The sequence below is a fragment of the Oncorhynchus gorbuscha genome, linkage group LG23 (genome assembly GCF_021184085.1).
Source record: "Oncorhynchus gorbuscha isolate QuinsamMale2020 ecotype Even-year linkage group LG23, OgorEven_v1.0, whole genome shotgun sequence".
Taxonomy (NCBI): domain Eukaryota; kingdom Metazoa; phylum Chordata; class Actinopteri; order Salmoniformes; family Salmonidae; genus Oncorhynchus; species Oncorhynchus gorbuscha.
This window is the reverse complement of record NC_060195.1, coordinates 407,886-431,500: the sequence shown is the minus strand read 5'-3', so window position 1 is coordinate 431,500 and position 23,615 is coordinate 407,886. Positions and strand designations below refer to the sequence as shown.

General features: G+C 48.3%; 1 protein-coding gene across 3 annotated transcripts in view; it reads right to left on the bottom strand.

The window, feature by feature from the left end:
* Positions 1-23,615, bottom strand: part of LOC124011396 (vascular endothelial growth factor receptor 3-like) — a 220,323-nt gene that overhangs the window by 85,859 nt on the left and 110,849 nt on the right. The window lies entirely within an intron of this gene.

Here is a 23,615-nt window from a genome sequence, read left to right as displayed (position 1 = left end):
AAGGCACAACAGCGTCTCTTCAACCTCAGGAGGCTAAAGAAAATTGACTTGTCACCTAAAACCCTCACAAACTTTTAGAGATGCACAATTGAGAGCATCCTGTTGGGCTGTATCACCGCCTGGTACGGCAACTGCTCCGCCCACAACCGTAAGGCTCTCCAGAGGGTAGTGAGGTCTGGCCCCACGCCACCTACAACACCACCACATAGCCCCTCTTTCGCCAGGGCAGTGGTCATATTTATTGGATGGAATAGAGAAAATATGCCACGACAAAACCAAAGCCAAAACGTGCCAATTGGCTCTCGTGCTTATCTTTGCCCACCACCTTGCTTTGTTCTGCCGACGATGATTCATTTGCTCCCATTGAAAACAACAGGCTGTGGTTTATCTTGGGTTAGTTATAAAACATCTTTGCTCGCTCTACTTATCAAGGCAATACAACACAACAGAACAGCTCAACAAATAAACAGTTATAAAACACAGGATCCTGATTGTCTTCATTAAACAGCATGATAGTTTTACCTCAGGATATCGGTCTGATAGGTGAACGTGATCTATCTCTAATGTGTTGCTCTAAAAATGATTCTGATGTTTCCCGGGTTTCTCTCTGTGTATGTTACTGGGACGTCATCTATATTTCACAGACATTGTCTGCATCCAAACTGGCACCTACGGCCCTACGGACTGCACTGATCTTAACTTAATGTTTCCCCCATCGTGTCCATCGTCCTCGTGATTCCTGCGTACAAGCAAAAAACTCAAACAGGAAGTACCAGTGATGTGCTAAATACAGGAGTGGTCCAATGAGGTGAATGCTACAGGACTGTTTCACAGACTGGAACATGTTCTGGGTTTCATCTGATAACATTTACATTTACATTTAAGTCATTTAGCAGACGCTCTTATCCAGAGCGACTTACAAATTGGTGCATTCACCTTATGACATCCAGTGGGACAGTCACTTAACAATAGTGCATCTAAAACTTAGGGGGGGTGGGGTGAGAGGGATTACTTATCCTATCCTAGGTATTCCTTAAAGAGGTGGGGTTTCAGGTGTGTTAGAGCTGCAATGTTACAATCTAACCAATGTTAGAAATCCCACTACGACCTCCGACGAGCCATCAAACAGGAAAAGCATCAATACAAGACCAAGATCGAATCCCACTATGCTGACGCTCGTTGGGTTGTGGCAGGGCTTGCAAACTGTCACAATTACAATCAGGCTGCGAGCTGCCCAGTGGCGTGAGCCTACCAGACGAGCAACTTTAAATGCCTTCTATGCTCGCTTCGAGGCAAGCAATACTGAACCATGCATGAGAGCACCAGCTGTTCCGGGTGAATGTGTGATCTCGCTCTCCAAAGCCAATGTAATTAAGACCTTTAGACTTATTTTCCACCATAATTTGCAAATAAATTCATTAAAAATCAATGTGATTTTCTCTCTCTCTAGCTGTCTCTCTCTCTCTCTCTCTCGCTGTCTCTCTCTCTAGCTGTCTCTCTCTCGCTGTCTCTCTCTCTCGCTGTCTCTCTCTCTCACTGTCTCTCTCTCGCTGTCTCTCTCTCCAGCCGTCTCTCACTCTAGCTGTCTCTCTCTCTCTCTCTCTCTCTCTCTCTCTCTCTCTCTCTCGCTGTCTCTCTCTCTCGCTGTCTCTCTCTCTCACCGTCTCTCCCTCACTGTCTCTCTCTCGCTGTCTCCCTCTCCAGCTGTCTCTCTCTCTCGCTGTCTCTCTCTCTCGCTGTCTCTCTCTCACTGTCTCTCTCTCTAGCGGTCTCTCTCTCTCGCTGTCTCTCTCTCTCGCTGTCTCTCTCTCACTGTCTCTCTCTCTAGCTGTCTCTCTCTCACTGTCTCTCTCTCTCGCTGTCTCTCTCTCACTGTCTCTCTCTCTAGCTGTCTCTCCCTCACTGTCTCTCTCTCTAGCTGTCTCTCCCTCACTGTCTCTCTCTCGCTGTCTCTCTCTCCAGCTGTCTCTCTCTCTCGCTGTCTCTCTCTCTCTCGCTTTCTCTCTCTCTCGCTGTCTCTCTCTCGCTGTCTCTCCAGCCGTCTCTCTCTCTAGCTGTCTCTCTCTCTCTCTCGCTGTCTCTCTCTCTCACCGTCTCTCCCTCACTGTCTCTCTCTCGCTGTCTCTCTCTCCAGCTGTCTCTCTCTCTCGCTGTCTCTCTCTCTCGCTGTCTCTCTCACTGTCTCTCTCTCTCGCTGTCTCTCTCTAGCTGTCTCTCTCTCTCACTGTCTCTCTCTCACTGTCTCTCTCTCACTGTCTCTCTCTCTCACTGTCTCTCTCTCTCGCTGTCTCTCTCTCTCACTGTCTCTCTCTCACTGTCTCTCTCTCACTGTCTCTCTCTCACTGTCTCTCTCTCTAGCTGTCTCTCTCTTTCTCTCCTTATATAGTTCTGTTCTTCCCCAGCAGCTCAGAGCAGTCTACTCCCTACAGATCAGATTATCAAATCCCTACAGGGAGATTATCAAAATGGGATTTGTTTTATAATTCTTTGTGGATCTGTGTAATCTGAGGGAAATATGTGTCTCTAATTTCGCTCGCTGTATCTCTCTCTCTAGCTGTCTCTCTCTCTCTATAACTGTCAAATCTCTCTAGCTGTCTCTCTCTATAGCCGCCTCTCTCCCTAGCTGTCTCTCTCTCTAGCTGTCTCTCTCTCTCTAGCTGTCTCTCTCTCTAGCTGTCTCTCTCTATAGCTGCCTCTCTCTCTACTCTGGCTGTCTCTCTCTCTAACTGTCTCCCTCTAGCTGTCTCCCTCTCTAGCTGTCTCTCTCTTGATGTCTCTCTCTCTATAGCTGTCTCTCTCTCTCTAGCTGTCTCTCTCTCTAGCTGTCTCTCTAGCTGTGTCTCTCTCTCGCTATCTCTCTCTCTGTCTCTATCTCTCTCTAGCTGTCTCTCTCTCTAGCTGTCTCTCTCTCTCTAGCTGTCTCCCTCTCTAGCTGTCTCCATCTCTAGCTGTCTCTCTCTCTCTAGCTGTCTCTCTCTCTCCGTCTCCCTCTAGCTGTCTCTCTCTCTAGCTGTCTCCCTCTCTCTCTCGCTGTCTCTCTCTCCAGCTGTCTCTCTCTCTAGCTGTCTCTCCTCTATCTAGCTGTCTCCTCTCTGTCTCTAGCTGTCTCCCTCTAGCTGTCTCTCTCTCTCTAGCTGTCTCTCTCTCTCTAGCTGTCTCTCTCTCTCTAGCTGTATCTCTCTCACTCTCTCTCTCTCTAGCTGTCTCTCTCTAGCTGTCTCTCTCTCTCGCTGTCTCTCTCTCTAGCTGTCTCTCTCTCGCTGTCTCTCTCTCTCGCTGTCTCTCTCTCTCACTGTCTCTCTCTCGCTGTCTCTCTCTCCAGCCGTCTCTCACTCTAGCTGTCTCTCTCTCTCTCTCTCTCTCTCTCTCTCTCTCTCTCTCTCTCTCTCTCTCTCTCTCTCTCTCTCTCTCTCTCTCTCTCTCTCTCTCGCTGTCTCTCTCTCTCACTGTCTCTCCCTCACTGTCTCTCTCTCGCTGTCTCCCTCTCCAGCTGTCTCTCTCTCTCGCTGTCTCTCTCTCTCGCTGTCTCTCTCTCACTGTCTCTCTCTCTAGCTGTCTCTCCCTCACTGTCTCTCTCTCTAGCTGTCTCTCCTCACTGTCTCTCTCTCGCTGTCTCTCTCTCCAGCTGTCTCTCTCTCTCGCTGTCTCTCTCTCTGTCTCGCTGTCTCTCTCTCTCTCTCTCTAGCTGTCTCTCTCTCGCTGTCTCTCCAGCCGTCTCTCTCTCTCGCTGTCTCTCTCTCTCTCTCTCTCGCTGTCTCTCTCTCTCACCGTCTCTCCCTCACTGTCTCTCTCTCGCTGTCTCTCTCTCCAGCTGTCTCTCTCTCTCGCTGTCTCTCTCTCTCGCTGTCTCTCTCACTGTCTCTCTCTCTCGCTGTCTCTCTCTAGCTGTCTCTCTCTCTCACTGTCTCTCTCTCACTGTCTCTCTCTCACTGTCTCTCTCTCTCGCTGTCTCTCTCTCTCACTGTCTCTCTCTCACTGTCTCTCTCTCACTGTCTCTCTCTCACTGTCTCTCTCTCACTGTCTCTCTCTCTAGCTGTCTCTCTCTTTCTCTCCTTATATAGTTCTGTTCTTCCCCAGCAGCTCAGAGCAGTCTACTCCCTACAGATTAGATTATCAAATCCCTACAGGGAGATTATCAAAATGGGATTTGTTTTATAATTCTTTGTGGATCTGTGTAATCTGAGGGAAATATGTGTCTCTAATTTCGCTCGCTGTATCTCTCTCTCTAGCTGTCTCTCTCTCTCTATAACTGTCAAATCTCTCTAGCTGTCTCTCTCTATAGCCGCCTCTCTCCCTAGCTGTCTCTCTCTCTAGCTGTCTCTCTCTCTCTAGCTGTCTCTCTCTCTAGCTGTCTCTCTCTATAGCTGCCTATCTCTCTACTCTAGCTGTCTCTCTCTCTAACTGTCTCCCTCTAGCTGTCTCCCTCTCTAGCTGTCTCTCTCTTGATGTCTCTCTCTCTATAGCTGTCTCTCTCTCTCTAGCTGTCTCTCTCTCTAGCTGTCTCTCTAGCTGTGTCTCTCTCTCGCTATCTCTCTCTCGCTATCTCTCTCTAGCTGTCTCTCTCTCTAGCTGTCTCTCTCTCGCTGTCTCCCTCTCTAGCTGTCTCCATCTCTAGCTGTCTCTCTCTCTCTAGCTGTCTCTCTCTCTCTAGCTGTCTCTCTCTCTAGCTGTCTCTCTCTCTCTCGCTGTCTCTCTCTCCAGCTGTCTCTCTCTCTAGCCGTCTCCCTCTATCTAGCTGTCTCCCTCTCTCTAGCTGTCTCCCTCTCTAGCTGTCTCTCTCTCTAGCTGTCTCTCTCTCTCTAGCTGTCTCTCTCTCTCTAGCTGTATCTCTCTCACTCTCTCTCTCTCTAGCTGTCTCTCTCTAGCTGTCTCTCTCTCTAGCTGTCTCTCTCTCGCTGTCTCTCTCTCTCGCTGTCTCTCTCTCTCACTGTCTCTCTCTCGCTGTCTCTCTCTCCAGCCGTCTCTCACTCTAGCTGTCTCTCTCTCTCTCTCTCTCTCTCTCTCTCTCTCTCTCTCTCTCTCTCTCTCTCTCTCTCTCTCTGTCTCTCTCTCTCTCTCTGTCTCTCTCTCTCACTGTCTCTCCCTCACTGTCTCTCTCTCTCGCTGTCTCCCTCTCCAGCTGTCTCTCTCTCTCGCTGTCTCTCTCTCTCGCTGTCTCTCTCTCACTGTCTCTCTCTCTCGCTGTCTCTCTCTCTCGCTGTCTCTCTCTCTAGCTGTCTCTCTCTCACTGTCTCTCTCTCTCGCTGTCTCTCTCTCACTGTCTCTCTCTCTAGCTGTCTCTCTCTCACTGTCTCTCTCTCTAGCTGTCTCTCCCTCACTGTCTCTCTCTCTAGCTGTCTCTCCCTCACTGTCTCTCTCTCGCTGTCTCTCTCTCTCGCTGTCTCTCTCTCTCTCGCTTTCTCTCTCTCTCGCTGTCTCTCTCTCGCTGTCTCTCTCTCCAGCCGTCTCTCTCTCTAGCTGTCTCTCTCTCTCTCTCTCTCGCTGTCTCTCTCTCTCACCGTCTCTCCCTCACTGTCTCTCTCTCGCTGTCTCTCTCTCCAGCTGTCTCTCTCTCTCGCTGTCTCTCTCTCTCGCTGTCTCTCTCTCACTGTCTCTCTCTCTCGCTGTCTCTCTCTAGCTGTCTCTCTCTCTCTCTCACTGTCTCTCTCTCACTGTCTCTCTCTCACTGTCTCTCTCTCTCGCTGTCTCTCTCTCTCACTGTCTCTCTCTCACTGTCTCTCTCTCACTGTCTCTCTCTCTAGCTGTCTCTCTCTTTCTCTCCTTATATAGTTCTGTTCTTCCCCAGCAGCTCAGAGCAACCAGTTCCTGCTGCTGAAACAATGGTTGCAGTGTGTGGCCAAATACACAGATAGAGCTGAGAAAATACACACAGCCTAAATAGTTAAACAACTCAACAATAAATCACCCCAGGTATGAGGAGAGGGGTGTTATGATGTTAGGAGGGAGGGATGAGGGTCATGGCTGTGAGGAGAGGGGTGTTATGTTGTTAGGAGGATGAGAGATGAGGGTCATGGCTGTGAGGAGAGGGGTGTTATTGTTTGCGTCCCGAATGGCACCCTAAGGGGGCGAGGTGATGAGGTCTGGTAGGGTAATTGGAGCCACATGGTCCCACTTTTATCCTGCCGCCTGTTAGTTCTATTTTACTGCTCCCTTCCTCTCCCTCTCCTCTCCTCTCCCCCCCTCCTCTCCTCTCCCCTCTCTCTCCCTCCTCCCCTTCTCCCCTCACCTCTCCCTCCCTCCTCCTCTCCCCTTCTCTCTCCTCTCCTCTCCTCCCCCTCTCTCTCCCCTCCCCCTCCTCACCTCTCCCCTCTCCCCCCTCCTCCTCCCTCCCCCTTCCTCCCCTCTCCCATCTCCTCCCCCTCCTCCCCTCTCCCCTCCTCTCCTCTCCTCCCCTCCTCCCCTCCCCTCCCCTCCCCTCCCCTCCTCTCCCCTTCTCTCTCCTCTCCTCTCCTCTCCCCTTCTCTCTCCTCTCCTCCCCCTCCTCACCTCTCCCCTCTCCCCTCCCCTCCTCTCCTCCCCCTTCCTCCCCTCTCCCATCTCCTCCCCCTCCTCACCTCTCCCCTCCTCTCCTCCCTCCCCCTCCCCCCTCTCCCCTTCTCTCTCTCCTCTCCTCTCCTCTTCCCCCTCCTCTCCTCTCCTCTCCCCTTCCCTCTCACCTCTCCCATCCTCTCCTCCCCTCTCCTCACCTTTCCAATCTCCCCTAACTCTCCTCTCTCCTCCTCACCTTACCCCTCCTCTCCTCTCCTCTCCCCTTCCCCCTCTCTCCTCTCCTCTCCTCTCCTCTCCTCTCCTCTCCTCTCCTCTCCTCTCCTCTCCTCTCCCTCTCCTCTCCTCTCCCCTCCTCTCTCCTCTCCTCTCCTCTCCTCTCCTCTCCTCTCCTCTCCCCTCCCCTCCCCTCCTCTCCCCTCTCCTCTCCTCTCCTCTCCTCTCCTCTCCTCTCCTCTCCTCTCCTCTCCTCTCCTCTCCTCTCCTCTCTCCCCTCTCCTCTCCTCTTCTCTCCTCTCTCTCCTCTCCTCTCCTCTCCCCTCTCCTCTTATCCTGTAGCCTGTTAGCTGTAATTTACTGCTGTTGGTTCATCTGGCTTTGATCAGCATCCAGCAGAGACAAAATATCCACCCCCAAAATCCCCTCTCCTCTGTATCCCTAGACTAGCCTGTTAGCTGTAAAGGCTTTACCCTGCTGTTGGTTCATCTGAGCCTGTTACCCAAGACTCAGCCTCCAGACAGAGACAAAATATACAAAATCCAAATCAAAATGCCACCTCACTCCCTCCAAACTGTATGTGACCCTAGACTAGAGCCTGTTACCCAAAACTAGAGGACTAAAGGCTGTTACCCTAGACTAGAGGCTGTGAACCTAGACTAGAGCCTGTTACCCAAGACTAGAGGACTAGAGGCTGTGACCCTAGACTAGAGGCTATTACCATAGACTAGAGCCTGTTACCCTAGACCAGGGGACTAGAGGCTGTGACCCTAGACTAGAGCCTGTTACCCTAGACTAGAGGCTGTTACCCTAGAGTAGAGCCTGTGACCCTAGACTAGAGCCTGTTATCCAAGACCAGAGGACTAGAGGCTGTGACCCTAGACTAGAGCCTGTTACCCAAGACTAGAGGACTAGAGGATGTGACCCTAGACTAGAGGCTGTGACCCTAGACTAGAGGCTGTTACCATAGACTCAAGGACTAGGACTAGAGGCTGTTACCCTGGACTAGAGGACTAGAGCATGTTACCCTAGACTAGAGGCTGTTACCCTAGGCTAGAGGACTAGAGGTTGTGACCCTAGACTAGAGGCTGTGACCCTAGACTAGAGGCTGTGACCCTAGAATAGAGCTTGTTACCCGAGACTAGAGGACTAGAGGCTGTGACCCTAGACTAGAGGCTGTTACCCGAGTCTAGAGTCTGTTACCCTAGACTAGAGGACTAGAGGCTATTACCCTAGACTAGAGGACTATAGTCTGTGACCCTAGACTAGAGGCTGTTACCATAGACTAGAGGACTAGAGGCTATTACCCTAGACTAGAGGACTAGAGGCTGTTACCCTAGACTAGAGGACTAGAGGCTGTTACACTAGACTAGAGGCTGTTACCCTAGACTAGAGGCTATTACCCTAGACTAGAGGACTAGAGGCTGTTACCCGAGACAAGAGGCTGTTACCCTAGAGGCTGTGACCTTAGAGAATGTGACCCTAGAGGCTGTGACCTTAGACTAGAGGCTGAGGCCCTAGAGTAAAGGGTGTGACCCTAGACTAGAGCCTGTAACCCTAGAGTAGAGGCTGTGACGCTAGACTAGATGCTGTGACCCTAGACTAGAGGCTGTGACCCTAGACTAGAGCCTGTGACCCTAGACTAGAGACTGTGACCCTAGACCACAGGGTGACTAACGGACCACAGGGTGAATAACAGACCACAGGGTGTCTAACAGACCACAGGGTGACTAACAGACCACAGGGTGACTAACAGACCACAGGTTGACTAACAGACCACAGGGTGACTAACAGACCACAGGGTGACTAACGGACTACTAACAGACCACAGGGTGACTACCAGACCACAGGATGACTAACAGACCACAGGATGACTAACAGACCACAGGGTGACTACCAGACCACAGGATGACTAACAGACCACAGGGTGACTAACAGACCACAGGATGACTAACAGACCACAGGATGACTAACAGACCACAGGGTGACTAACATACCACAGGGTGACTAACAGACCACAGGGTGACTAACAGACTACTAACAGACCACAGGGTGACTAACAGACCACAGGGTGACTAACAGACCACAAGGTGACTAACAGACCACAGGATGACTAATAGACCACAGGGTGACTAACAGACCACAGGGTGACTAACAGACCACAGGGTGACTAACAGACCACAGGATGACTAACAGACCACAGGGTGACTAACAGACCACAGGGTGACTAACAGACCACAGGGTGACTAATGGAACACAGGATGACTAATAGACCACAGGGTGACTAACAGACCACAGGGTGACTAACAGACAACAGGGTGACTAACAGACCACAGGGTGACTAACAGACCACAGGGTGACTAACAGACCACAGGATGACTAACAGACCACAGGATGACTAACAGACCACAGGGTGACTAACAGATCACAGGGTGACTAACAGAACACAGGGTGACTAACAGACCACAGGGTGACTAACAGACCACAGGGTGACTACCGGACTACTAACAGACCACAGGGTGACTAACAGACGACTATCAGACCACAGGGTGACTAACGGACCACAGGATGACTAACAGACCACAGAGTGACTAACAGACCACAGGGTGACTAACAGACCACAGGGTGACTAACAGACCACAGGGTGACTAACAGACCACAGGATGACTAACAGACCACAGGGTGACTAACAGACCACAGGGTGACTAACGGACGACTAACAGACCACAGGATGACTAACAGACCACAGGGTGACTAACGGACCACAGGATGACTAACAGACCACAGGGTGACTAACAGACCACAGGGTGACTAACAGACCACAGCGTGACTAACAGACCACAGGATGACTAACAGACCACAGGATGACTAACAGACCACAGGATGACTAACAGACTACAGGATGACTAACGGACTACTAACAGACCACAGGGTGACTAACGGACTACTAACAGACCACATGATGACTAACAGACCACAGGATGACTAACAGACCACAGGGTGACTAACAGACCACAGGGTGACTAACAGACCACAGGGTGACTAACAGACCACAGGGTGACTAACAGACCACAGGGTGACTAACAGACCACAGGGTGACTAACAGACCACAGGGTGACTAACAGACCACAGGGTGACTAATAGACCACAGGGTGACTAACAGACCACAGGGTGACTAACAGACCACAGGGTGACTAACAGACCACAGGGTGACTACCGGACTACTAACAGACCACAGGGTGACTAACAGACGACTATCAGACCACAGGGTGACTAACGGACCACAGGATGACTAACAGACCACAGGGTGACTAACAGACCACAGGGTGACTAACAGACCACAGGGTGACTAACAGACCACAGGATGACTAACAGACCACAGGGTGACTAACGGACTACTAACAGACCACAGGGTGACTAACGGACGACTAACAGACCACAGGAGGACTAACAGACCACAGGGTGACTAACGGACCACAGGGTGACTAACAGACCACAGGATGACTAACAGACCACAGGATGACTAACGGACTACTAACAGACCACAGGGTGACTAACAGACTACTAACAGACCACATGATGACTAACAGACCACAGGATGACTAACAGACCACAGGGTGACTAACAGACCACAGGATGACTAACAGACCACAGGGTGACTAACAGACCACAGGGTGACTAACAGACCACAGGGTGACTAACAGACCACAGGGTGACTAACAGACCACAGGGTGACTAATAGACCACAGGGTGACTAATAGACCACAGGGTGACTAACAGACCACAGGGTGACTAACAGACCACAGGATGACTAACAGACCACAGGGTGACTGACAGACCACAGGGTGACTAACGGACTACTAACAGACCACAGGGTGACTAACAGACCACAGGATGACTAACAGACCACAGGATGACTAACGGACTACTAACATACCACAGGGTGACTAACAGACCACAGGGTGACTAACAGCCCACAGAGTGACTAACAGACCACAGGATGACTAACAGACCACAGGATGACTAACAGACCACAGGGTGACTAAGATACCACAGGGTGACTAATGGACCACAGGATGACTAACAGACCACAGGGTGACTAACAGACTACTAACAGACCACAGGGTGACTAACAGACCACAGGGTGACTAACAGACCACAGGGTGACTAACAGACCACAGGGTGACTAACGGACTACTAACAGAACACAGGGTGACTAACGGACGACTATCAGACCACAGGGTGACTAACGGACCACAGGATGACTAACAGACCACAGGGTGACTAACAGACCACAGGGTGACTAACAGACCACAGGGTGACTAACGGACTACTAACAGACCACAGGGTGACTAACAGACCACAGGGTGACAAATGGACCACAGGGTGACTAATAGACCACAGGGTGACTAACAGACCACAGGGTGACTAACAGACCACAGAATGACTAACAGACCACAGGGTGACTAACAGACCACAGGGTGACTAACAGACTACTAACAGACCACAGGGTGACTAACAGACCACAGGATGACTAACAGACCACAGGATGACTAACAGACCACAGGATGACTAACGGACTACTAACATACCACAGGGTGACTAACAGACCACAGGGTGACTAACAGACCACAGAGTGACTAACAGACCACAGGATGACTAACAGACCACAGGGTGACTAACAGACCACAGGGTGACTAACAGACCACAGGGTGACTAAGATACCACAGGGTGACTAATGGACCACAGGATGACTAACAGACCACAGGGTGACTAACAGACTACTAACAGACCACAGGGTGACTAACAGACCACAGGGTGACTAACAGACCACAGGGTGACTAACAGACCACAGGGTGACTAACGGACTACTAACAGACCACAGGGTGACTAACGGATGACTATCAGACCACAGGGTGACTAACGGACCACAGGATGACTAACAGACCACAGGGTGACTAACAGACCACAGGGTGACTAACAGACTACTAACAGACCACAGGGTGACTAACGGACGACTAACAGACCACAGGATGACTAACAGACCACAGGGTGACTAACAGACCACAGGGTGACTAACAGACCACAGGGTGACTAATGGACCACAGGATGACTAACAGACCACAGGGTGACTAACAGACCACAGGATGACTAACAGACCACAGGGTGACTAACAGACCACAGGGTGACTATCAGACCACAGGGTGACTAACAGACCACAGGATGACTAACGGACTAAATGGTGACTAACAGACCACAGGATGACTAACAGACCACAGGATGAATAACGGACTACTAACAGACCACAGGGTGACTAACAGACCACAGGATGACTAACAGACCACAGGGTGACTAACAGACCACAGGGTGACTAACAGACCACAGGGTGACTAATGGACCACAGGATGACTAACAGACCACAGGGTGACTAACAGACCACAGGATGACTAACAGACCACAGGGTGACTAACAGACCACAGGGTGACTAACAGACCACAGGATGACTGGACTAACAGACCACAGGATGACTAACAGACCACAGGATGACTAACAGACCACAGGGTGACTAATGGACTACTAACAGACCAGGGTGACTAACAGACCACAGGATGACTAACAGACCACAGGGTGACTAACAGACCACAGGATGACTAACAGACTACTAACAGACCACAGGGTGACTAACAGACCACAGGATGACTAACGGACCACAGGATGACTAACAGACCACAGGATGACTAATAGACCACAGGGTGACTAACAGACCACAGGGTGACTAACGGACTACTAACAGACCACAGGGTGACTAACAGACCACAGGATGACTAAACAGACCACAGGGTGACTAACGGACTACTAACAGACCACAGGGTGACTAACAGACCACAGGGTGACTAACAGAACACTAACAGACCACAGGGTGACTAACGGACTACTAACAGACCACAGGGTGACTAACGGACCTAACAGACCACAGGGTGACTAATAGACCACAGGGTGACTAACAGACCACAGGGTGACTAACAGACCACAGAATGACTAACAGACCACAGGGTGACTAACAGACCACAGGGTGACTAACAGACTACTAACAGACCACAGGGTGACTAACAGACCACAGGATGACTAACAGACCACAGGATGACTAACAGACCACAGGATTACTAACGGACTACTAACATACCACAGGGTGACTAACAGACCACAGGGTGACTAACAGACCACAGAGTGACTAACAGACCACAGGATGACTAACAGACCACAGGGTGACTAACAGACCACAGGGTGACTAACAGACCACAGGGTGACTAAGATACCACGGGGTGACTAATGGACCACAGGATGACTAACAGACCACAGGGTGACTAACAGACCACAGGATGACTAACAGACCACAGGGTGACTGACAGACCACAGGGTGACTAACGGACTACTATCAGACCACAGGGTGACTAACAGACCACAGGATGACTAACAGACCACAGGATGACTAACGGACTACTAACATACCACAGGGTGACTAACAGACCACAGGGTGACTAACAGCCCACAGAGTGACTAACAGACCACAGGATGACTAACAGACCACAGGATGACTAACAGACCACAGGGTGACTAAGATACCACAGGGTGACTAATGGACCACAGGATGACTAACAGACCACAGGGTGACTAACAGACTACTAACAGACCACAGGGTGACTAACAGACCACAGGGTGACTAACAGACCACAGGGTGACTAACAGACCACAGGGTGACTAACGGACTACTAACAGAACACAGGGTGACTAACGGATGACTATCAGACCACAGGGTGACTAACGGACCACAGGATGACTAACAGACCACAGGGTGACTAACAGACCACAGGGTGACTAACAGACCACAGGGTGACTAACGGACTACTAACAGACCACAGGGTGACTAACAGACCACAGGGTGACAAATGGACCACAGGGTGACTAATAGACCACAGGGTGACTAACAGACCACAGGGTGACTAACAGACCACAGAATGACTAACAGACCACAGGGTGACTAACAGACCACAGGGTGACTAACAGACTACTAACAGACCACAGGGTGACTAACAGACCACAGGATGACTAACAGACCACAGGATGACTAACAGACCACAGGATGACTAACGGACTACTAACATACCACAGGGTGACTAACAGACCACAGGGTGACTAACAGACCACAGAGTGACTAACAGACCACAGGATGACTAACAGACCACAGGGTGACTAACAGACCACAGGGTGACTAACAGACCACAGGGTGACTAAGATACCACAGGGTGACTAATGGACCACAGGATGACTAACAGACCACAGGGTGACTAACAGACTACTAACAGACCACAGGGTGACTAACAGACCACAGGGTGACTAACAGACCACAGGGTGACTAACAGACCACAGGGTGACTAACAGACCACAGGGTGACTAACGGACTACTAACAGACCACAGGGTGACTAACGGACGACTATCAGACCACAGGGTGACTAACGGACCACAGGATGACTAACAGACCACAGGGTGACTAACAGACCACAGGGTGACTAACAGACTACTAACAGACCACAGGGTGACTAACGGACGACTAACAGACCACAGGATGACTAACAGACCACAGGGTGACTAACAGACCACAGGGTGACTAACAGACCACAGGGTGACTAATGGACCACAGGATGACTAACAGACCACAGGGTGACTAACAGACCACAGGATGACTAACAGACCACAGGGTGACTAACAGACCACAGGGTGACTATCAGACCACAGGGTGACTAACAGACCACAGGATGACTAACGGACTAAATGGTGACTAACAGACCACAGGATGACTAACAGACCACAGGATGAATAACGGACTACTAACAGACCACAGGGTGACTAACAGACCACAGGATGACTAACAGACCACAGGGTGACTAACAGACCACAGGGTGACTAACAGACCACAGGGTGACTAATGGACCACAGGATGACTAACAGACCACAGGGTGACTAACAGACCACAGGATGACTAACAGACCACAGGGTGACTAACAGACCACAGGGTGACTAACAGACCACAGGATGACTAACGGACTAAATGGTGACTAACAGACCACAGGATGACTAACAGACCACAGGATGACTAACAGACCACAGGGTGACTAATGGACTACTAACAGACCACAGGGTGACTAACAGACCACAGGATGACTAACAGACCACAGGGTGACTAACAGACCACAGGATGACTAACAGACTACTAACAGACCACAGGGTGACTAACAGACCACAGGATGACTAACGGACCACAGGATGACTAACACCACAGGATGTGTAATAGACCACAGGGTGACTAACAGACCACAGGGTGACTAACGGACTACTAACAGACCACAGGGTGACTAACAGACCACAGGGTGACTAACGGACTACTAACAGACCACAGGGTGACTAACGGACTACTAACAGACCACAGGGTGACTAACAGACCACAGGGTGACTAACAGAACACTAACAGACCACAGGGTGACTAACGGACTACTAACAGACCACAGGGTGACTAACGGACTACTAACAGACCACAGGGTGACTAATAGACCACAGGGTGACTAACAGACCACAGGGTGACTAACAGACCACAGAATGACTAACAGACCACAGGGTGACTAACAGACCACAGGGTGACTAACAGACTACTAACAGACCACAGGGTGACTAACAGACCACAGGATGACTAACAGACCACAGGATGACTAACAGACCACAGGATTACTAACGGACTACTAACATACCACAGGGTGACTAACAGACCACAGGGTGACTAACAGACCACAGAGTGACTAACAGACCACAGGATGACTAACAGACCACAGGGTGACTAACAGACCACAGGGTGACTAACAGACCACAGGGTGACTAAGATACCACGGGGTGACTAATGGACCACAGGATGACTAACAGACCACAGGGTGACTAACAGACTACTAACAGACCACAGGGTGACTAACAGACCACAGGGTGACTAACAGACCACAGGGTGACTAACAGACCACAGGGTGACTAACAGACCACAGGGTGACTAACGGACTACTAACAGACCACAGGGTGACTAACGGAGACCACAGGGTGACTAACGGACCACAGGATGACTAACAGACCACAGGGTGACTAACAGACCACAGGGTGACTAACAGACTACTAACAGACCACAGGGTGACTAACGGACGACTAACAGACCACAGGATGACTAACAGACCACAGGGTGACTAACAGACCACAGGGTGACTAACAGACCACAGGGTGACTAATGGACCACAGGATGACTAACAGACCACAGGGTGACTAACAGACCACAGGGTGACTAACAGACCACAGGATGACTAACAGACCACAGGGTGACTAACAGACCACAGGGTGACTATCAGACCACAGGGTGACTAACAGACCACAGGATGACTAACGGACTAAATGGTGACTAACAGACCACAGGATGACTAACAGACCACAGGATGACTAACGGACTACTAACAGACCACAGGGTGACTAACAGACCACAGGATGACTAACAGACCAAAGGGTGACTAACAGACCACAGGGTGACTAACAGACCACAGGGTGACTAATGGACCACAGGATGACTAACAGACCACAGGGTGACTAACAGACCACAGGATGACTAACAGACCACAGGGTGACTAACAGACCACAGGGTGACTAACAGACCACAGGATGACTAACGGACTAAATGGTGACTAACAGACCACAGGATGACTAACAGACCACAGGATGACTAACAGACCACAGGGTGACTAATGGACTACTAACAGACCACAGGGTGACTAACAGACCACAGGATGACTAACAGACCACAGGGTGACTAACAGACCACAGGATGACTAACAGACTACTAACAGACCACAGGGTGACTAACAGACCACAGGATGACTAACGGACCACAGGATGACTAACGGACCACAGGATGTGTAATAGACCACAGGGTGACTAACAGACCACAGGGTGACTAACGGACTACTAACAGACCACAGGGTGACTAACAGACCACAGGGTGACTAACGGACTACTAACAGACCACAGGGTGACTAACGGACTACTAACAGACCACAGGGTGACTAACAGACCACAGGGTGACTAACAGAACACTAACAGACCACAGGGTGACTAACGGACTACTAACAGACCACAGGGTGACTAACGGACTACTAACAGACCACAGGGTGACTAACAGACCACAGGGTGACTAACAGACCACAGGGTGACTAACAGACCACAGGGTGACTAACGGACCACAGGGTCATTCTCAAGGCACAGAACTGGACTAAAATAGATGGATAGATAGATAAACCACACCTCAGAAACTGTTCAGGTCCAGAGATGGAACAAATTAACCTCTACAGGATCAGTGTCCCTAAACATGAATGTCTTGGGTGAGTTGGAGATTGAGGTTGGTGAACCATGTAATGGTGACTAACCCCATTTTTTATTTTATTTTATTTCACCTTTATTTAACCAGGTAGGCTAGTTGAGAACAAGTTCTCATTTGCAACTGCGACCTGGCCAAAATAAAGCATAGCAGTGTGAACAGACAACACAGAGTTACACATGGAGTAAACAATTAACAAGTCAATAACACAGTAGAAAAAAATGGGCAGTCTATATACAATGTGTGCAAAAGGCATGAGGAGGTAGGCGAATAATACAATTTTGCAGATTAACACTGGAGTGATAATTGATCAGATGGTCATGTACAGATAGAGTTATTGGTGTGCAAAAGAGCAGAAAAGTAAATAAATAATAAACAGTATAAAAACAGTATGGGAATGAGGTAGGTGAAAATGGGTGGGCTATTTTCCTATAGACTATATACAGCTGCAGCGATCGGTTAGCTGCTCGGATAGCTGATGTTTGAAGTTGGTGAGGGAGATAAAAGTCTCCAACTTCAGCAATTTTTGCAGTTCATTCCAGTCACAGGCAGCAGAGAACTGGAACGAAAGGCGGCCAAATGAGGTGTTGGCTTTAGGGATGATCAGTGAGATACACCTGCTGGAGCGCGTGCTACGGATGGGTGTTGCCATCGTGACCAGTGAACTGAGATAAGGCGGAGCTTTTCCTAGCATGGACTTGTAGATGACCTGGAGCCAGTGGGTCTGGCGCCAAATATGTAGCGAGGGCCAGCCGACTAGAGCATACAAGTCGCAGTGGTGGGTGGTATAAGGTGCTTTAGTGACAAAACGGATGGCACTGTGATAGACTGCATCCAGTTTGCTGAGTAGAGTGTTGGAAGCGATTTTGTAGATGACATCGCCGAAATCGAGGATCGGTAGGATAGTCAGTTTTACTAGGGTAAGCTTGGCGGCGTGAGTGAAGGAGGCTTTGTTGTGGAATAGAAAGCCGACTCTTGATTTGATTTTCGATTGGAGATGTTTGATGTGAGTCTGGAAGGAGAGTTTGCAGTCTAGCCAGACACCTAGGTACTTATAGATGTCCACATATTCAAGGTCGGAGCCATCCAGTGTGGTGATGCTAGTCGGGCATGCGGGTGCAGGCAGCGATCGGTTGAAAAGCATGCATTTGGTTTTACTCGCGTTTAAGAGCAGTTGGAGGCCACGGAAGGAGTGCTGTATGGCATTGAAGCTCGTTTGGAGGTTAGATAGCACAGTGTCCAATGACAAACAATTCCATACAAATGTGCGCAACCGCAACATTCATATGAGGCTGCAATGAAAACTAATGGGACTGTAGCGACTGTGTTGACTTCAACATCTGGGGTGTGAACAACGTTTCTCTTCAAGCGTTGATCGACATGGTAATTGTATGTAATGACACATTATATAAACTCTTTATAGTGTTTTTTCTTTACATTTTAGGGGCGATAAGGTGAGAAGTTGGACAGATCGAGTGAAAAAAGACGTTTCCTCACACGACATCTCTCCTTCTCACCGTAACGCAATAGGTGTCGCTTCCCCACCCGCCATCTTTAGAAAGACGGATCTCATTGCCTTCTTGAACCATACAGAGATGGGCATCATGAAGGTCTCGTCATGGATTTTGTTGGAAAGGGGAGAAATTGTGCTTTATAATGGTATTGATATTACAGCTGACCTGGAAGTATTATGTTTTTGGCAGTTGAAATTAGGTCAATTGCACGGACCAAGGCGATATACAAAAGTGAGTTAGTTCACGTTAGATGAAAGAGGCTGTCCGGGATCTTAAACCTCTACAGGATCGGTCTCCCTAAACCGGGACAGTTGTTGCTCAATATGAAGTACACAATAAACGGGGAATGGATGACGTTGTAAACAAAAAACGGGGAATGGATGACGTTGTACACAATGAACAGGGAATGGATGATGTTGTACACAATAAACAGGGAATGGATGACGTAGTACACAATAAACGGGGAATGGATGACGTAGTACACAATAAACGGGGAATGGATGATGGTGTACACAATAAACGGGGAAGGGATGACGGTGACACAATAAACGGGGAATGGATGACGGTGTACACAATAAACGGGGAAGGGATGACGGTGACACAATAAACGGGGAATGGATGACGGTGTACACAATAAACGGGGAATGGATGACGGTGTACACAATAAACGGGGAATGGATGACGGTGTACACAATAAACGGGGAATGGATGACGTAGTACACAATAAACGGGGAATGGATGATGTAGTACACAATAAACAGGGAATGGATGACGTAGTACACAATAAACGGGGAATGGATGACGGTGTACACAATAAATGGGGAATGGATGACATAGTACACAATAAATGGGGAATGGATGATGTAGTAGACAATAAACGGGGAATGGATGATGTTGTACACAATAAACGGGTAATGGATGATGTTGTACACAATAAACGGGGAATGGATGATGTTGTACACAATAAACGGGGAATGGATGACGTAGTAGACAATAAACGGGGAAGGGATGACATATTACACAATAAATGGGGAATGGATGACGTTGTACACAATAAATGGGGAATGGATGGCGTAGTAGACAATAAACGGGGAATGGATGACGAAGTACACAATAAACGGGGAATGGATGACGAAGTACACAATAAACGAGGAATGGATGATGTTGTACACAATAAACGGGGAATGGATGATGTACACAATAAACGGGGAATGGATGATGTTGTACACAATAAACGGGGAATGGATGTTGTAGTAGACAATAAACGATGAATGGATGAGGTAGTACACAATAAACGGGGAATGGATGATGTTGTACACAATAAATGGGGAATGGATGATGTTGTACACAATAAATGGGGAATGGATGACGTAGTAGACAATAAACGGGGAATGGATGATGTAGTAGACAATAAACGGGGAATGGATGACGTAGTAGACAATAAACGGGGAATGGATGACGAAGTACACAATAAACGGGGAATGGATGATGTAGTAGACAATAAACGGGGAATGGATGACGTAGTACACAATAAACGGGGAATGGATGACGAAGTACACAATAAACGGGGAATGGATGACAGTGTAGACAATAAACGGGGAATGGATGACATAGTACACAATAAACAGGGAGTGGATGATGGTGTACACAATAAACGGGGAAGGGATGTCGGTGTACACAATAAACGGGGAAGGGATGACGGTGACACAATAAACGGGGATGGATGACGGTGTACACAATAAACTGGGAATGGATGACGTTGTACACAATAAACAGGGAATGGATGATGTTGTACACAATAAATGGGGAATGGATGACGTAGTACACAATAAACGGGGAATGGATGACGTAGTACACAATAAACGGGGAATGGATGATGGTGTACACAATAAACGGGGAAGGGATGACGGTGACACAATAAACGGGGATGGATGATGGTGTACACAATAAACCGGGAATGGATGATGTTGTACACAATAAACGGGGAATGGATGACGGTGTACACAATAAACGGGGAATGGATGACGGTGTACACAATAAACGGGGAATGGATGACGAAGTACACAATAAACGGGGAATGGATGACAGTGTACACAATAAACGGGGAATGGATGACATAGTACACAATAAACGGGGAGTGGATGATGGTGTACACAATAAACGGGGAAGGGATGACGGTGTACACAATAAACGGGGAATGGATGACGTAGTACACAATAAACCGGGAATGGATGATGTAGTACACAATAAACGGGGAATGGATGACGGTGTACACAATAAACGGGGAATGGATGACGGTGTACACAATAAACGGGGAATGGATGACACACAATAAACGGGGAATGGATGACAGTGTACACAATAAACGGGGAATGGATGACATAGTACACAATAAACGGGGAGTGGATGATGGTGTACACAATAAACGGGGAAGGGATGACGGTGTACACAATAAACGGGGAATGGATGACGTAGTACACAATAAACGGGAATGGATGACGGTGTACACAATAAATGGGGAATGGATGACGTAGTACACAATAAACGGGGAATGGATGACGTAGTACACAATAAACGGGGAATGGATGACGTAGTACACAATAAATGGGGAATGGATGATGGTGTACACAATAAACGGGGAAGGGATGACGGTGACACAATAAACGGGGAATGGATGACGGTGTACACAATAAACGGGGAATGGATGATGGTGTACACAATAAACGGGGAATGGATGATGTTGTACACACTAAACGGGGAATGGATGATGTTGTACACAATAAACGGGGAATGGATGACGAAGTACACAATAAACGAGAAATGGATGACGAAGTACACAATAAACGAGGAATGGTTGATGTTGTACACAATAAACGGGGAATGGATGACATTGTACACAATAAACAAGGAATGGATGATGTTGTACACAATAAACGGGGAATGGATGATGTTATACACAATAAACGGGGAAGGGATGACGTTGTAGACAATAAACGGGGAATGGATGACGTAGTAGACAATAAACAGGGAATGGATGATGTTGTACACAATAAACAGGGAATGGATGACGTAGTAGACAATAAATGGGGAATGGATGACGTAGTACACAATAAACGGGGAATGGATGACGTAGTACACAATAAACGGGGAATGGATGATGTAGTACACAATAAATGGGGAATGGATGACGGTGTACACAATAAATGGGGAATGGATGATGGTGTACACAATAAACGGGAAATGGATGATGTTGTACACAATAAACGGGGAATGGATGATGTTGTACACAATAAACGGGGAAGGGATGACGTTGTAGAAAATAAACAGGGAATGGGTGACGTAGTAGACAATAAACGGGGAATGGATGATGTAGTAGACAATAAACGGGGAATGGATGATGTAGTAGACAATACACGAGGAATGGATGACGTAGTACACAATAAACGGGGAATGGATGATGTTGTACACAATATACGGGGAATGGATGACGTAGTAGACAATAAACAGAGAATGGATGATGTAGTAGACAATAAACAGGGAATGGATGATGTAGTAGACAATAAACGGGGAATGGATGATGTTGTACACAATAAACGGGTAATGGATGATGTTGTACACAATAAACGGGGAATGGATGATGTTGTACACAATAAACGGGGAATGGATGATGTAGTAGACAATAAACGATGAATGGATGAGGTAGTACACAATAAACGGGGAATGGATGATGTTGTACACAATAAATGGGGAATGGATGACGTTGTAGACAATAAACGGGGAATGGATGATGTAGTAGACAATAAACGGGGAATGGATGACGTAATAGACAATAAACGGGGAATGGATGACGAAGTACACAATAAACGGGGAATGGATGATGTAGTAGACAATAAACGGGGAATGGATGATGTAGTAGACAATAAACGGGGAATGGATGACGAAGTACACAATAAACGGGGAATGGATGATGTAGTAGACAATAAACGGGGAATGGATGACGTAGTACACAATAAACGGGGAATGGATTACGAAGTACACAATAAACGGGGAATGGATGATGTTATACACAATAAATGGGGAATGGATGATGTTGTACACAATAAATGGGGAATGGATGATGTTGTAAACAATAAATGGGGAATGGATGATGTTGTACACAATAAACAGGGAATGGATGATGTTGTACACAATAAACAGGGAATGGATGATGTTGTACACAATAAACGGGGAATGGATGACGTTGTACACAATAAATGGGGAATGGATGACAAAGTACACAATAAACTAGGAATGGATGACGAAGTACAAAATAAACAGGGAATGGATGATGTTGTACACAATAAACAGGGAATGGATGATGAAGTACACAATAAACAGGGAATGGATGATGTAGTAGACAACAAACGGGGAATGGATGATGTTGTAGACAATAAACGGGGAATGGATGATGTAGTACACAATAAACGGGGAATGGATGATGTAGTAAACAATAAATGGGGAAGGGATGACGTTTTACACATTAAACGGGGAATGGATGATGTTGTAGACAATAAACTGGGAAGAGATGACATAGTAGACATTAAATGCGGAATGGATGATGTAGTAGACAATAAACGGGGAAGGGATGACGTAGTAGACAAAAAACGGGGACCCGTTTTGGCTCGTGACTACTGGCTGAAATCATACAAATTTTCTGGAGCACTTTAACAATGACAGTCATACGATGACCACGATGATGACGCTAACACTGGCGCTGACCAAAAACCATGCGGATGTGTGTTTGTGTGTGAATGTGTGAATGTGTGTGTGTGTGAATGTGTGTATCCGTGTGTGTGTGTGTGTGTGTATGTGTGAATGTGTGTATCCGGGTGTGTGTGTGTGTGTGTGTGTGTGTGTGTGTGTGTGTGTGTGTGTGTGTGTGTGTGTGTGTGTGTGTGTGTGTGTGTGT